Below are 16,361 nucleotides of genomic sequence, written 5' to 3' on the forward strand. Positions count from 1 at the left end.
AATTTGGGTTAACCTTCTGTCGTGTGGCAGTGAAAGGGTTAAGTGGCACTTTGGTAATTCACATGTAAAATAGAGTGGTTATTTGTGCTTGACAGGTGAACGCCGAACGCTGCCTAGTCAAAGCAAGTCTGAAATAATGTGAAAAAGAGTTCCAGTAAAAGCATTGTAAAAAGTATTTTTTTTTTGCTGTTTAAAATATATTTTTTCTTGACGTTTCTTTTTATGAAGGAGAGCATGGCGCTGTAATATTATTTAAAGGCACTTAATGCCATTGTAAAATTAAGTGGGAGTGTTGTAATATTATTTAAAGGGACTTGAATGCCATTGTAAAATTAAGTGAGAGTGTTGTAATACAGTACTTTTACCTTACCACTAGATGGCACTATCAGTCACTCTCTTTTTTTTTTTTGCTGCTTAGGCACTCTTTCGAAGTTGGTTTTCGGTTAGAGTTTGTCTTAGAGCATGGCGATAGAACGCCATGATATTCTGTACCCGCAAAAAGCTAAAACAAAAGGCTGGCTGTCACAAAACAGTCACATCTAGAGACCTCAAAACCTACTCTAGCGAGGCCTTTAACCTTGAACTGGAGAGCCTGGACTGGTCAGATGAGCTCAATGGTACACTGGTTGAAGAAACATGGCTTGGCTTCAAAACCAAATTCTCAACAATACTAAACAACATGGCCCCCCTAAGAACCACCAGGGTAAAAAATTGCGCTGAGCCGTGGATGCACACTGAAATACTGACCGTAAAAGTCAGTCAAAGCTTACCAAAAGCACAAGCAGTGAACTCCAAGCCCATGTGACTGAACTCAAACTAGAAAGAAACAGACTAAGAAATGACGTAAACTCCATGATAAAAACTGCAAAAAAAAATCATCAATGACAAAACTGAGGAAAACAAAAATAAACCACATGAACTTTTTAAATTACTCAATAATCAACTAGGCTGCAGTAAAAAACTTAAAATCAGGTTCTCAAACATAAACATGAAGACGGACAACACGCTCATCACAGACAAACTGGATGTAGCCAATTACTTAAACACTTTCTTCACAAACATAGCCACAACACTGATAAACAAACTACCCTCCCACTCAGGGCAGTATGGGGTAGAACACATAGTAGCATACTACAAGAACCTAGGCGTCCACAAAGACGATTTCAAACTGGAAATGGTAACTATACAGATGAGGTACTCAAAAAACTGAGCGCCCTCCAACCGAACAAGGCCACTGGCCATGACAACATCCCCTCCAAATTCCTCAGAGACTCAGCAGCCGCCATCACCCCAGTCATCACACACATAATAAACCTCTCCATAAAACAGGGACACGTCCCCAAGGACTTCAAAATTGCGAGAGTAACACCCCTGCACAAAAAGGGCAGCAAATTAGACCCAGGCAACTACCGCCCTGTTTCTATCCTTACATCCATCTCGAAAGTCATGGAAAAAATAGTATACGAACAGGTCGAAAAGTACCTCGCGGATAAAAATCTAATCTACGAATTCCAATCTGGCTTCAGAACATCCCACTCCACTGACACATGCCTTCTCTATTTGAACGACCACATCAAGCAAGAGGTGGACGCGGGCAAATACTGCGGCATGGTCATGCTGGACCTACAAAAGGCCTTCGACACTGTCAATCACACCATTCTGATTGACAAGCTAAAAGCAATTGGTTTTGATAGTCTATCAGTGAGCTGGATGCAATCCTACCTGGAGGGGAGAGAGCAGATGGTGGAGGTAAACGGTACCCTACCCCCCCCCCCCCTCACAGTAAGCTGTGGTGTTCCACAAGGAAGCATACTAGGTCTGCTACTGTTCCTAATTTATGCAAATGACATGTCGTCAGCTTGTGACTGCAACTTGTTCCTTTTTGCGGACGACTCAGCCCTGCTGGTCTCTGACAAGAACAAGTTACAGGTTGAAAAAACCCTCAGCTCAGAACTAGGCAAAATCTGCATATGGCTTGCCGACAACAAACTATCATTACACATGGGCAAAACAGAGTCCATTCTCTTCGGTTCAAATAACAAACTCAGCAAGACCGACGGCTTCTCAGTTACAGTGAAAATGGATTGAAAATGGGGGACCCTGATGTAAACAAGACGAAAGTCTTTCTCTGGTCTGCATCCCCTTAACAATTGTGTGTATTGAGCTGTACTGTATTGTACCCATTCTACAATCTGTTAATAAAGTTTTCAATCAATCAATCAATCAAAGCCACAAGCCCTCCCACCCACCCACCCCCTCCTAATGTACAGTCCCCTCCCCATCATATATACTCTGTCAGGATCTAGGGGTAACAGTACTGTATATTTGAATACCGTTTATGTCACAAATGTATCAGTACTAAATACCTATATGTCCCTATGCCATAAATGTCATGTATGTTGTGTATGTCATAAATGTCTATATGAATTGAAAATGGGGGACCCTGATGGAAACAAGACAAACGTCTTTCTCTGGTCTGCATCCCCTTAACAATTGTGTATTGAGCTGTACTGTACTGTACCCATTCTGCAATCTGTTAATAAAATGTTCAATCAATCAATCAAAGTTTGTAGTCACTTGAACTGTGAATTCTAAAAGACAGACACTTCTAAAAGCACCCCTCCCCCAAAGACTAATGAATTGCGTCACCTCCCCCTCCCCTAAATCCCATTTGTCCAATCACATTCTATCACCGCTCAACTGTATGCAGCTTAACAATTGTCTGTCTATCGTCATATTTTTGGCCACAAGTGGCGCTGTTGCGAGTTTGTGGTGGCGCTGTTACAACATTTAGGAAATAGGAGCAGAGAAGAAGATCCCGATTTACAGAGCTAAGATCAACAAGTTAACGTTAGCGCCGCGGTTTGAAACTTTGAAGGTGAGTGTGTAAACTAGTCAATACGATCTTAAACATGTCACAACAGCAGTCATAGTGTATATTTTCAACAATACGTTTGTTTACCAATAGGTTAAAGTGTTTTTGAGTTCGTGTTGGCTTGGCACTGTTTCAACATTTCGATTTAGGTGACTCGACTCAGTCTCGTGTTTTCTGCTACAGCTACAGCTTATCTATCATAATAACGTTACATGTATGGGAGTTTGCAAAGTTTAAATTGTATTAGCTGTTACATTAATACATTGTGTCCTCCTATCTATCTATCTCAAATCTCACTGTCTATCTGCTATGCTTTTATCTTTTACTCAAGTTTATTTGAAATCGAAGACACTCTGACGTCACGAGACCGCCGCCATCTTGGTATGAGGGTAACAAACTGATTTCTACCATCAAATGTGTAAACTGTTAATATGTACCTCAGTTGCGTGTGGGTCAATGAACACACTTGGGTTTATCAAACCGTGGGTTTAGTCTAGATGGAAATAGGGGTCCACGCGCACCCCCCGGAAATGTTTATGCCACCTGATTTTTCTTAATCCTTAAAGTGTCTACTTTCAGAGTCTGCCAGGTGCCAAGCTGAAATAATGTCCGAAAGGCTCAATTTTTAACCCTTTATTGCACCTTATTGCAACACAAAACCGAAACATTAAAATTTGATGTAGCAAGACTCAAGAGGCATAATCTTTGAAGTAAACAACATACAGAGACAAATGAATGCATTTTCCCATACAATTCTGACCCTAGGAATTCAATGGAATGGTTATTTTTTTGACATTTTACAACATTTTGACTGTATTTCTGGACAAAAACAGCAAACAAATGCAAGAAATGCGTGTCTAACCAACTACATTTTTATTTTTCAAACGCATAGTGAATATTTGTTGACAATCAGTTTTTTTTTCAATCCTCCAACTGTTTATTTGGAAATTATATTGGGTACCAAGCTCAAATAATGTCCCAAAGGCTAGTTTTAACCCTTTATAGCACCTAACCCAAAAATCTAAAAATGAAAATATAATGTAGAAGAGTCATAACTTTTGAAGTAGACAACTAGGCCTGCCGCGATAAGCAATAAATCGATTAATTGCCGCGATAATTTAAATGAATGCAATGATTTTGACGGACGCGATTAATTGCTATTTGCGCGTTTGTTTTAATGAGGCGGAACCAGTGCCCCTTGTCAGTCACTGTCCGTGTTGGGAGGCGGGCCGCTGCCGCTGGCTTTACTACAGAGCACAGCACAGGAGCTCCGTGGGGCAACACCACATAGCTTAACTACATTTCTCAATAGTGTTGCTCCTTTTAACCAAGTAGCGTTATTTGTAGTGTAACGTTAGAATAACACAGAATAACGTTAATACAATTACATGCATCATTGTTTACAATGAACGGGTGGGGCTAGTCAAAGGACTGGAGACGGGGACAAGTTAAACATGAATTAATTTATTATAACGGGTCGTTTTCGAGTCGTGCTGCAGTGCCTACGCACCACAGTTATTCTATTATAATACTGCTTTGACGCTTCCTCCTCATCGTTGATTGCCTGTAGTAGCTGCATCTAACGTTAGTAGCTAACGTTAAAACTAAAAAACACAACCGGACGAGTCAAGTTGTCGGCTAGGATAATCGCAACAATACTTCCGGTCCGGTCGGTGGGCTTCAAAATAAAAGTTTAAACACCGGAAAAGACGGAGCGGTGGGCTTCAAAATAAAAGTTTTGGGAAATAAATTTCTAAAAAAAATTCTCTAACCGGTCGCAATAATATCGCTTATCGCGATATTTTCGGGGGCAATTAATCGCCCAGCAAAATGTGTTATCGTGGCAGGCCTATAGACAACCAATACATTTACCTTTTCATGTCACTACCAACTTGCTGACCTAAACTACTCATCCTCATCGTCACTGAAGAGATCTTCTAATTCAATTTCTTCCATCTCCAGCTCTTCATCCTCATGCTCGTACTCTCCATCCACTTTACCCACAGACAAAGTTATTGTTGGCGTAATCGGTCACCTTGTCAAGGGCTGCATGCTCTTCTGACTCTGCTCTCTGAGCCAGTACCTCAACAAGAGAAGGAGGGAGGATGGGTCCAATTGCCCAGACCGGTTCCAACACCTCCTCTTCTCCTGTCTTCTCCCAGCCCATGCCTGGATCATGTGGTTTTGGGCTCTTGATTATTGCCTTGTCTGCTCTCTTATAGAAGGCTCGCTGGACATGTGGAATGAGACGGACCTTGGCAGGCGTTCCAGGTCTACTTTTGACTTGGAGTCCAGGACTTTGTCAGCGCCGACCATCTTTCTCATCATTTTCACCCGTACTGTGTCAACTGATGTCATCCGTGCTTGGCCATACATAATGCATGTGAAGCTCTCCATCTCCTCTTGAAGCTCATCAGTGACCATCCAGTCTGCACCAAGCTGCCTGAAAGCTTTGTGGAGTTTACGAGTCTTTTCCAGCTTCTTCAGGGGATTCACCTTGCATTTGCCTTTAAAAGCGCTGATACAGTCCTCCCCAGTAAAGTCGTAGAATCCCAGCAGTGTGCTACAGTAGTCGGGGCCCAGTAATTCCTCAGCAGCAGGGGTAAAGTTGGCATTCTTGGGGAATTTGGGGCCAACTCTTTTGAATGCCAGCTCTGGCAGCGTCTCGGGAGGCGTGATCTTAAGGCTTCTCATCTTGGATGACCTGTCATAGAGAGGAAGGGTCCTTTTCTTGGTGCTCACATGGCTCTCCTTCACTTCTTGAATCATGATTCCCCCGGCGCTGTTTACCACATTTGAACCATGAACGTTGGTGGTGATTCTGTTCAGGTTGTCCCACTCGCTGTGAAAAACAGTGTTTCCCTCGCCAGTGGTGATTTCAGGGGTCATGTTGGTGGACATCTCATCAAAAGCATTGGCCATGGCTGTCTCAAGTTCCATACTGAAGTCGTATGTCTCAGAGTGTCCTAGTCGTGAAAGGATGGTTGTGAGCTGTAAAGAATAAGATAAACAAATGTTTTTTTGTATCAATATCAAATACCTGTATGAAGCATAGTTGAGCAATGACAATGTAGGACCTCATAAGCAATAAGTTAGTTGATCACTCACCTGTTTGCTTCGATAGAGGTGCCGAAGTGTGGCACACAGGAGGATGTGCTTTTGGAGTTTCACTTCACTTGCTGTTAGTTGCTGCTCGACACTAGGGCTGCACGATTTTGGGAAATAATCTAATTGCGATTTTTCGGACAGATATTGCGATTGCGATTATAATTTTTTTTAAGCAGCCCCACAGAGGTTTATTGTAAAATGCGGCTTGCATCTGGCCTACGCGGTGGGTCTGTTCGGGACACAGAGTCTGAACATTTTTCTTTTTACCTGGGAATCGATACCGGTACGGTACCCAACGGTACCTTTTTTTCCCTGTACTTTACTCTCCCTCTCTGAAGTAAACTTCACAACACACAATCTAAAACCCCTTACCTCCCTCTCCCAAACTGTTCCTACAACAATTTTTTTTATGTTGCATGATCATGTATATTTTGTATTATAATTTTTTTTGTGTTTAAATATCAACATTATCTGGCAATCCTCAGTAAATACTATCAAATGAGATATGAGACACGTGCACACACACACAGAAAAGGAGAATTGCTTAAATTATTTTAGAATACTTCAGCTAATGAAGTTAAATGTTTATTATCAACTATCCAGTTCGTTTTTATAGTGCAACGTTTTTCTACATTAATTGAACCAGTAGAGAGAGATGCCCCCACCCCCCCCCCCCCACCCTTTCCTTACTCGGCTCAGATGTTTTCTCTGTCTTGAGCAGGGTTAGCTAGGAACAGCTTTCTCAAGCTTCGCACCTTGGGCATGGAATGGGCTACAGGACCATTATCCACTTACACCCCGGTCTCTCTTGGTGAATTTAAATCTGTATTACATAACTTCCTACAAGAAGAATGTTGCTGCTTTCTGTAGTCGGGTCCCAACTGCAAAATTACTGTATTACCCTGTATTATACACTTTTACTATCATGTAGACTATTCTGCTTTGTTTTTGTGTTTACATGTGATGTATTGTATATATTGTATACATGCACATTTATTATGTTCTTGTGTGATGTATCGCAAATTTTTATTGCTGTGTGATGTATTGCAAATGTTATTGCTGTCATCTTGGCCAGGTCTCCCTTGCAAAGGAGATCTTGTCTCTCAATGGGACTTCCTGGTTAAAATCTTATTTATTTAATTTTTTTTTAATTGCAGGCGATTTGATAATTGCATCATTACAAATTGCGATTTCGATAAAAAATCGATTAATCGTGCAGCCCTACTCGACACACATCTTGTGTAATCGAATAGACCAGCCTCTGCGTCTTCTCACACTTTTCTTCATCAAGTGTCCCAGTCACCACTGAGCTCAAATGGTACAAGATGCTCTGGGAGCAGTTCATCCATTTTCACAGCATCCAGCTTGTGTGCAGTTGGGGGCCATGGTAGCTCCTTTGACTCTTTGAATGCCTTTATAATGTGAGAATTGAGGGTGAGTGCTGCTTCTTGTAGTTAATCAGATGTTCCAAGTTTGTACGCACATTTAACTGCTTCATCTACAGTAATGCTTGAGCTGTATATAAGGTTCAACTCTAGAATATTCACTATGTGCTTTAAAAAATGAAAAGGTAGTTGGTCATACACACGTTTGGTCATTTCTTGCTGTTTTTGTCCAGAAATACAGTCAAAATGTTGTCAAATGTCAACAATAACCATCCCCTTGAATTCCTAGGATCAAAATTGTGTGGGAAAATGTATTTTCGCTCTGTAAGTCGTCTACCTCAAAAGTTATGCCTCTTCTACATTATATTTTCATTTTAAAAAATTTGGGTTAGGTGCTATAAAGGGTTCAAACTAGCCTTTGAGACATTATTTCAGCTTGGTACCCAATATAATCTCAAAATAAACACTTGGAGGATTGAAAAAAAAAATTATTGTCACCAAATATTCACTCTATGCGTATTGTATTGTATTTTTTGTCCAGAAATACAGTCAAAATGTTGTCATGTCAAAAATAACCATCCCATTGAATTCCTACGGTCAGAATTGTATGGACAAATGTATTAATTTGTCTCCATGTTGTTTACTTCAAAGGTTATGCCTCTTGCTACATCACATTTTAATGTTTCGGTTTTGTGTTAGGTGCAATAAAGGGTTAAAAATGGAGCCTTTCGGACATTATTTCAGCTTGGCACCTGGCAGATTCTGAAAGTAGACACTTTAAGGATTAAGAAAAATCAGGTGGCATAAAAAGTTCCGGGGGGTGCGCGTGGACCCCTATTTCCATCTAGACTAGTTTATTTAACATCTAGTTGTGACGTGACGACAAGAGCAGGTTCACAGTAGCGAGGCAGTTTGTAAGCAGTAGTACTACAGGTACGGTGGCTCGTAGTAGACGATAGTCAAACTGGATAATCATTTAGCCAATGATCTACAAAATGCATGCGTTGAGCTCCGTTTTTATTACATGGAATTATAAACAAAAGGTCAAGAGCAATGTGTTTGGTTAGCAGACATGTCCAAAAAAGGAGTAGAGGGAAGCTAAGCTTATTGATCCCTACCCCCTTACATTTATGTTTGTTCTTCCATTAATTTGACTAGATATAACATAATTTAGTATAGGGCTGGGCGATATGGAAAAAAATCATATCGCGATAACGATATGATAATTTTATTTTATTTCTCGATATCGATAATTATCGAATTGTTATAAGTATAAAAAAAAAAAACTTTTTTTTTTTTTTACAACAGATGTTTGTTTATTTTGCAGAAATTCTTTGTCATTGCCGCCATCTTCAGTGTTACATCCCCTCACACTCCAGTTCTCAGGCTGCAGCTGGTTTAAAAGCTAAAGTAAACCGGCTTCTCTGCTGGCTGTGGCTCCAGAGGAGTTGAACAGTTCTGGCTCTGCTAGTTTATTTTCGATCTTTTGGCGCTTTTTTGGTGGACAAACCACCGCACTGTGACTCGTGACTGGAGTCTAGTTCTGCTAGCACACATAGCCTACTGTGTACAGATGGTTTCAAAATGTATTTTAAATTAGAAAGCAAACAAAATAAATGGACAAGAGAGAAATAAATCTGAATTTGGTCAGTATTGTCATTTGGACAAGCAAAGCCATTACTTTAAGTTGCAGGCAAGAAAGACAGTCTGTCCACTGTCTCTGGTTTTAAAACTGCCCTGTTGCAGGTAAAAAAGGAAAAAAAAGATTTTTCGTTTTTTTTTTTTCGATATTCGATATCGATTATTAAAATATATCGCAATATTTATCGTTATATCGCCCAGCCCTAATTTAGTATATTACAATATAGAATATACTTTTACTTATACCGGTATTTAAAAGAGAAAAATCAAATAAAATTGATTCACTTGACAGCAGTGAATATAGTACAGCACTACATAACACAATATAACATAACTTTGTTTATCCTCATTACTCATTTCTGTATTTCTCTAATGTGTGTTTTTTTTAGCTGCTTTTTAAATTGTGCTACATGTTTACTCAGTTTGATGTATTCAGGTAAATTATTCCACAACTTCACTCCACACACCGATATGCACATGCTTTTCAGCGTAGTGTGTACCATTTGTTGTTTAAGATTCCCTCTCCCTCTTAAGTTATATTCTCCTTCCCTGTCTCTGAACCATTTTTGAATGTTGCCTGGGATTAGTTTGTATCTGGCTTTGTATACAATGAGGGCAGTTTTTAAATCCACTAGATCCATACATTTCAATGCTTGTAGCTTTATAAATAAGTTATTAGTGTGTTCATAATATTCTACATTGTTGATTATTCTTATTGCTTTTTTTGCATGGTGCATATTGGCTGTAGAGTGCTTTTGTAGGTATTACCCCACACCTCCGCACAGTAGCTCATATAGTCATATACCATAGGAAGAGTGTACAGTACAGTGTATACAGTGTTTTTTGGTTTAGAATGTGCCTTATCTTGCATAAAACACCAACACTCCGTGCCAATTTAGTCCTGACATATTTGATATTAGGTTTCCAGTTGAGTTTGTTCACAGTATCCATAATTTCATTTTTATCCGTTTTTCTCAAGAAGATGGTACTTGTGTTTCGTTATATAAAATAATTAGAAACACCTCCCCCTTGTGGCGGGGTTATCTCCTCTGCCAGTTTACATTAACAAAGAATCTGTTGAATCTTTCTGCCACCTCATTTTTCTTACTTACTGACTTTCCCTCATCTATAAATTAATCTGGAAAGCCAGAACTGTTGATTTATTTCTTAGAATTGAGTTTCGAACCTGTCCATCTCACAACTGATGTCTCTACAGGTGTGTGTGCGTGTCGTGGTGGCTTGGGGCGCAGCGACACGAGAAGGCCTGAGCTCAGTGTTTTGGGCACATGTAGTGATGCAAGATATATCGGCCGCTGATATAATATCGGCCGATATGGCCGTTTCTTTACACATCGGTATCGGTCCGATATCAAGATTGGGCCGATATAAAAAATTATTATTATTTTTTTTACATGTTTTGACCTTAAAGGGGAGATGAAGCGTTAAACAATATGAGCCTAGTTTGTTTGTTGTGTACCTTGGGTAAGACATGGTCCTATAATCAAATGTGAAATCCTGCTTATTTGTCTGAAAACTCGTATTCAATTTAATATTTAATATATTTATTATTGTTGTGAGAGTAAGAATGCTTAAGTGCCTGTAGTAAACTGTGCCGTACTGTGTTTCAGCCAGAGCAGCAGACGGAGGACCTGTTGGTTCTGACCGAGTCCTGGTTCTGCCTGCTGTCCCACCAGCCCATAGACATGTTCCGGGGAAATCAGCACACAGCCTGAGCTGCACTGTGGGGCGATGAGCATATTCACTGAGTACTGAGCACAATGTTAACACTGTCTCCTCCATAGACATATATAAAGACTAGATGACTCACTGGCCAAGTTAGTAGACAACATTGTCCTAATAAATTAAATGAGTCATATAAATCTTCAATCGCAGCAGGGACCCCAACAGGGGCCGCACCATTGTGCAGGGCTGGGGGTTTTCAGCACATTTTATTATCATAAAATGTGTTTCTTGATATGAAAATGTGCTTCTTGATATGAAAAGTATCTGACTGATGCACCTAAATTATGTATTTCTGTTTGTCTCAGGTGATGTGATTACTCAACAGTTTGGGGACTTTCTGTCTGTTGAAGCAAGAGATAACGGCTTCCTCGCCTACGGGAAGGCTGGGTCCTGGTCCTGGCCCAGCTCATCACAAAATCCAACACCCTCAGGAAGCGCCAGAGAAAAGATGGTGGAACTAAAAATGGTTGAAGCAGAATTGGAGAAGAGGGCCATAGAACTGCGATACATGCCCCCCACATGACATTATATACATTGGAGAGTATATACATTTGAGGGGGAAGAAACTGTACATTGGAGGAGGTGGGGGTTGAGTAGGTGGGGCGGGGGGGGGGGGGTAACTGTTCATTGGAGGGGGTTGGGTTATAGTCCAGTCATTATAGGCCAGAATTAGGCTAAACCTAGGACAAATTGCAACATTAGCAAACTCAACTGATTTTGTATCCTCAATATGTCTTTAGTGAGAGAAAAAAAGTCCCAAACATTGTGTTTTTTTTCAATGTTTTGTTACCCCTATAGTCCAGTCATTATAGGCCAGAATTAGGCTAAACCTAGGACAAATTGCAACATTAGCAAACTCCCTCAATATGTCTTTAGTGAGAGAAAAAAAGTCCCAAGGAATCCCATCATGGGAAATGTGTTTTTTTTTCAATGTACTTGATTGCTGGCAGGATCACTGACGACACTGTCTTTCAGAGATTGTGACGCGTTCAAATTTTGAGGTAGCTCAAAAGTAAAGATACCATTTGATTCTAGACAACCTCGGGTTTCCAATGAGACCAACCATGTCATGTTACCTCATTGGAAAGGGGGCTACATACCTAATTATTCAAAGTTAAGATGATTTTTTTTGGGGAGGGAAATATGGCCATCACCATTTTTCAAATGGTCCCTTGGCCTTCTACCTCAATATATGTTAATGAAATGGGTTACATGGGTACCTACAAGCCTCCCCTATACAGACATACCAAATTTATGTTAAGCCCATGTAGTTTTGTGCAAGAATCATGTAGTGTTTTGCATGCTGTACAAATATGTAGTTTCCGCCTATTATAAAAAACCCCATCTCCATGGACCTATCCCCACGGACATAAACCCTTGAGCCCCATCCTCGTGGACTGAGCTCCACAGAGCCTATCTACTAATATTCCAAGAAGAAAAAAATTTCTTTATCAAATGTTTTGATTAGTTCTAGCGTGTATGCTAATTGGTGCATATCAAATAAGATAATGTGTGATTTGCATGAGTAAACAGAATAATTCAATGAAGTTGTGATTGACTTTTTTTCTTGTCTTTGTGTGTGTAATCAGCTTGTGAGTTTTTATAGTGATATCTAAAAGTAAAATTTTCACCACTGTTATAATCGATATGAACATATATAGGTCGTTTTCAAAACTTTCCCATGTGGGATTCCTTGGGAGTTTTTTTCCCTCACTAAGGACATAATGAGGATACAAAATCAGTTGAGTTTGCTACTGTTGCAATTTGTCCTAGGTTTTTTCATATAATGACTGGACTATTAGGACATTTACAGAGGCCAGTTTCGAATTGCCGCCTCCAGTAGGTTCTCCTTGAGAGTGGTTTTGAAAGTGGGTAGTGATTCACATTCCTTTACAGCTGTGGGTAGGGCGTTCCACATTGATGTGGCATAATGTTTGTTTGTTATGTTTTAATAAACATCTTTGGACCATGTGTAAATTTTTTATTCAAATACAAAAGTCTGGTGCAAATTTCGCTTGAATACGCTCATTGGAAATACATTTACTGAACAAAATGTTGATGTGTTCAATAATTATTTCCCCCACTGTACACTGCTATCATACATAGTTATATGGGTTATATGCAGGTGTATAAGTAGGTATATAGAATTATTATGGTTATATATGCTGTAAATATAAATTAATACTCTTGATTCCAGTCCAGTTCTGCTTGTGGAGCAGACCTCAATCACACTAATCTGTAAATTCAACTAAATTTATTTATTTAATAAACATTTATATGTAAACATGCCAGATTGTAGCTATAAACTCATTTCCATCTACAAACTTTAACACACTTGGGTGGTTACTGTATAAAGTAGTAAGTCACTGGATGGTAACCTGGTTACTGTATTATTAAAAACGGTAAGTCACTATGGTGAATATTAGGGATGTCCGATATTATCGGCCGATATCGGCAGTAAAATGTGATATCGGAAAGTATCGGTAAATTTTTATTTTTTTTTTTTACATTTATTTAACCTTTATTTACCCAGGCAAGCAAGTAAGAACCAATTCTTATTTGATTTATTGTCAAAAGTATGCATGTTGGTTTAATTCAACAACAAGACATATGTAATGTTAATTTTTACTTTTTTAATTATCATATTTTGCACAGATAATGCTTACATTTAGAAAGCCTTTTGAATGCATCCAGTGAAATTATTAATTACCTGAAATTATTCAGTTTTTTTGGGGGGAAACCCTGCATATATCGGTATCGGTTGATATCTGTATCGAAATTAAGAGTTGGACAATATCGGAGTATCGGTAAAAAAGCCAATATCGAGCATCCCTAGTGAATATAAAACGTTAAGTGGATGGTTACTGTATAAACGGTTTCCATCTAGTCCCTTTGCAGGTTGATGTGAACACAAAACATGCAAAGAACATGCAATACAAAGATAATAAACGTACATACTAATTGTGTAGTAGTTAGTTATTATTGTATTAATATTCTACAGTATCGGCAGATCGCTGCCATCTCAAATGAATCTTCTGTACATCCCTGCAAGAAAGCCATTGAGAATATATATAGTGTGTTATTTAATTTCTTTAATCCATATGTGTTGTCTGGAAGCACTTTGCCGTATTCTATTATAATATTTTTTTTGTTTGTGTTGTATGTTACATACGTCTGGTGGCAATCAATTTCCCCATTTGGTGATTAATAAAGTATATTCTCTCAAATCATTTTCAATTCTCCGTTTTCTATCAACAAATCTCGCATATCCTTGTCAGACAGATTGCCATACATTCTAACAACTTCAGCCATTTCTCTACTATACTACTGTAACGTTGAATCTTGAGACGCAACTATATTTGAACGGAACTGCAAACTTGAACCACGGCCGCTGTCCGCCCCGCCCCCAGACTTCAGAATGACCCAATCAAATGCGCTCTGTCATTGAAATGCAAATACCAGCATCTGCGTCATGTACCACGCCCCTAGACGTCCGCCCCCAGACGTTGCTACTCATCCCAGCTAGTTCATTCGCAGGTTGCGAATGAACTAGCTGGGTACCCAACTAGTTCATTCGCAGGTTGCGAATGAACTAGCTGGGTACCCAACTAGCTCATTCGCAAAATGATCCTTGCGAATGAACTAGCTGGGTACCCAGCTAGCTAGGTCATCTTTGCGAATGAACTAGTTGGGTACCCAGCTAGTTCATTCGCAAAATGATCCTTGCGAATGAACTAGCTGGGTACCCAGCTAGCTAGGTCATCTTTGCGAATGAACTAGTTGGGTACCCAGCTAGTTCATTCGCAAAATGATCCTTGCGAATGAACTAGCTGGGTACCCAGCTAGCTAGGTCATCTTTGCGAATGAACTAGTTGGGTACCCAGCTAGTTCATTCGCAAAATGATCCTTGCGAATGAACTAGCTGGGTACCCAGCTAGCTAGGTCATCTTTGCGAATGAACTAGTTGGGTACCCAGCTAGTTCATTCGCAAAATGGTCCTTGCGAATGAGCTAGCTGGGTACCCAGCTAGCTAATGTGTCAGCTAGCTGGGTACCCAGCTAGCTCATTCGCAAGGACCATTTTGCGAATGAGCTAGCTACTAGCTGAGGCAAAATTTGGTGTAAAGCCTATGGGACAAAGCCGGCTAGTTAACTAGCTAAGACACGTGCTACCTAGCTAGCTGGGTACCCAGCTAGCTGACACATTTGCAACCTAGGTAGTGAGCTAGCTCATTCGCAAATGTGTCTTTGCGAATGAGCTAGCTAGGTACCCAGCTAGCTAGGTCATCTTTGCGAATGAGCTAGTTGGGTACCCAACTAGCTCATTCGCAAAATGATCCTTGCGAATGAACTAGCTGGGTACCCAGCTAGCTAGGTCATCTTTGCGAATGAACTAGTTGGGTACCCAACTAGCTCATTCGCAAAATGATCCTTGCGAATGAACTAGCTGGGTACCCAGCTAGCTAGGTCATCTTTGCGAATGAACTAGTTGGGTACCCAGCTAGTTCATTCGCAAAATGATCCTTGCGAATGAACTAGCTAGGTACCCAGCTAGTTCATTCGCAAAGACACATTAGCTAGCTGGGTACCCAGCTAGCTAGGTCATCTTTGCGAATGAGCTAGTTGGGTACCCAGCTAGTTCATTCGCAACCTGCGAATGAACTAGTTGGGTACCCAGCTAGTTCATTCGCAACCTGCGAATGAACTAGCTGAGATGAGTAGCAACGTCTGGGGGCGGACGTCTAGGGGCGTGGTACATGACGCAGATGCTGGTATTTGCATTTCAATGACTTGATTGATTGATTGATTGATTGATTGATTGATTGATTGATTGATTGAAAAGTTTATTAACAGATTGCAGAATGGGTACAGTACAGTACAGCTCAATACATACAATTGTTAAGGGGATGCAGACCAGAGAAAGACTTTTGTCTTGTTTACATCAGGGTCCCCCATTTTCAATTCATCATAACATCATAACATCATAATAACATAACATCATAACATTCATTTAACGTTATGCAGTGTTTGTGAATGTTAAATGTGGGGAATGTTTGTGCTGCTGTGACACATTAAGCCTTGGCTCACCCTTGAGTTACCATATTGTGCTTCCTTTATGTTAATAAATATCATTTTTGTTTACAAACCTGGTCATTTTGAGTTACCATATTGTGCTTCCTTTATGTTAATAAATATCATTTTTGTTTACAAACCTGGTCATTTCTGTCAACCAATGAGCTGACAGAACCACCCTCCACCCCCAAACACCCTCTGCTCCGCCCCAAAACAGCCCTCCGGTCCACCCCCAAACACCCTCCGCCCCCAAACACCATCAGCTAGCTGGTTAACCAACTAGCTCATTCCCAAAATGGTCCTTGCGAATGAGCTAGCTAGCTACCCAGCTAGTTGATTCGCAAGGACAACCTAGCTAGCTGGGTACCCAGCTAGCTCATTCGCAAAGACATATCTGCAACCTAGGTAGTGAGCTAGCTCATTCGCGAATGTGTCTTTGTGATTGAACTAGCTGGGTACCCAGCTAGCTAGGTCATCTTTGCGAATGAGCTAGTTGGGTACCCAGCTAGTTCATTCGCAAAATTGTCCTTGTGAATG

The 16,361-nt window shown here is 40.2% G+C and overlaps 1 long non-coding RNA gene across 1 annotated transcript; it reads left to right on the forward strand.

Annotated features, from left to right (window-relative positions):
- Window positions 1-2,794: 2,794 nt before the first annotated feature.
- LOC311238258 lies at window positions 2,795-11,328 on the forward strand. Its single transcript, XR_014620338.1, has 3 exons — window positions 2,795-2,878; window positions 3,207-3,264; window positions 11,058-11,328. It is a non-coding gene; the product is annotated as an uncharacterized lncRNA (long non-coding RNA).
- Window positions 11,329-16,361: the final 5,033 nt, after the last annotated feature.

Source organism: Notolepis coatsorum (genome assembly GCF_963971535.1).
Source record: "Notolepis coatsorum genome assembly, chromosome: 12".
Lineage (NCBI taxonomy): Eukaryota > Metazoa > Chordata > Actinopteri > Aulopiformes > Paralepididae > Notolepis > Notolepis coatsorum.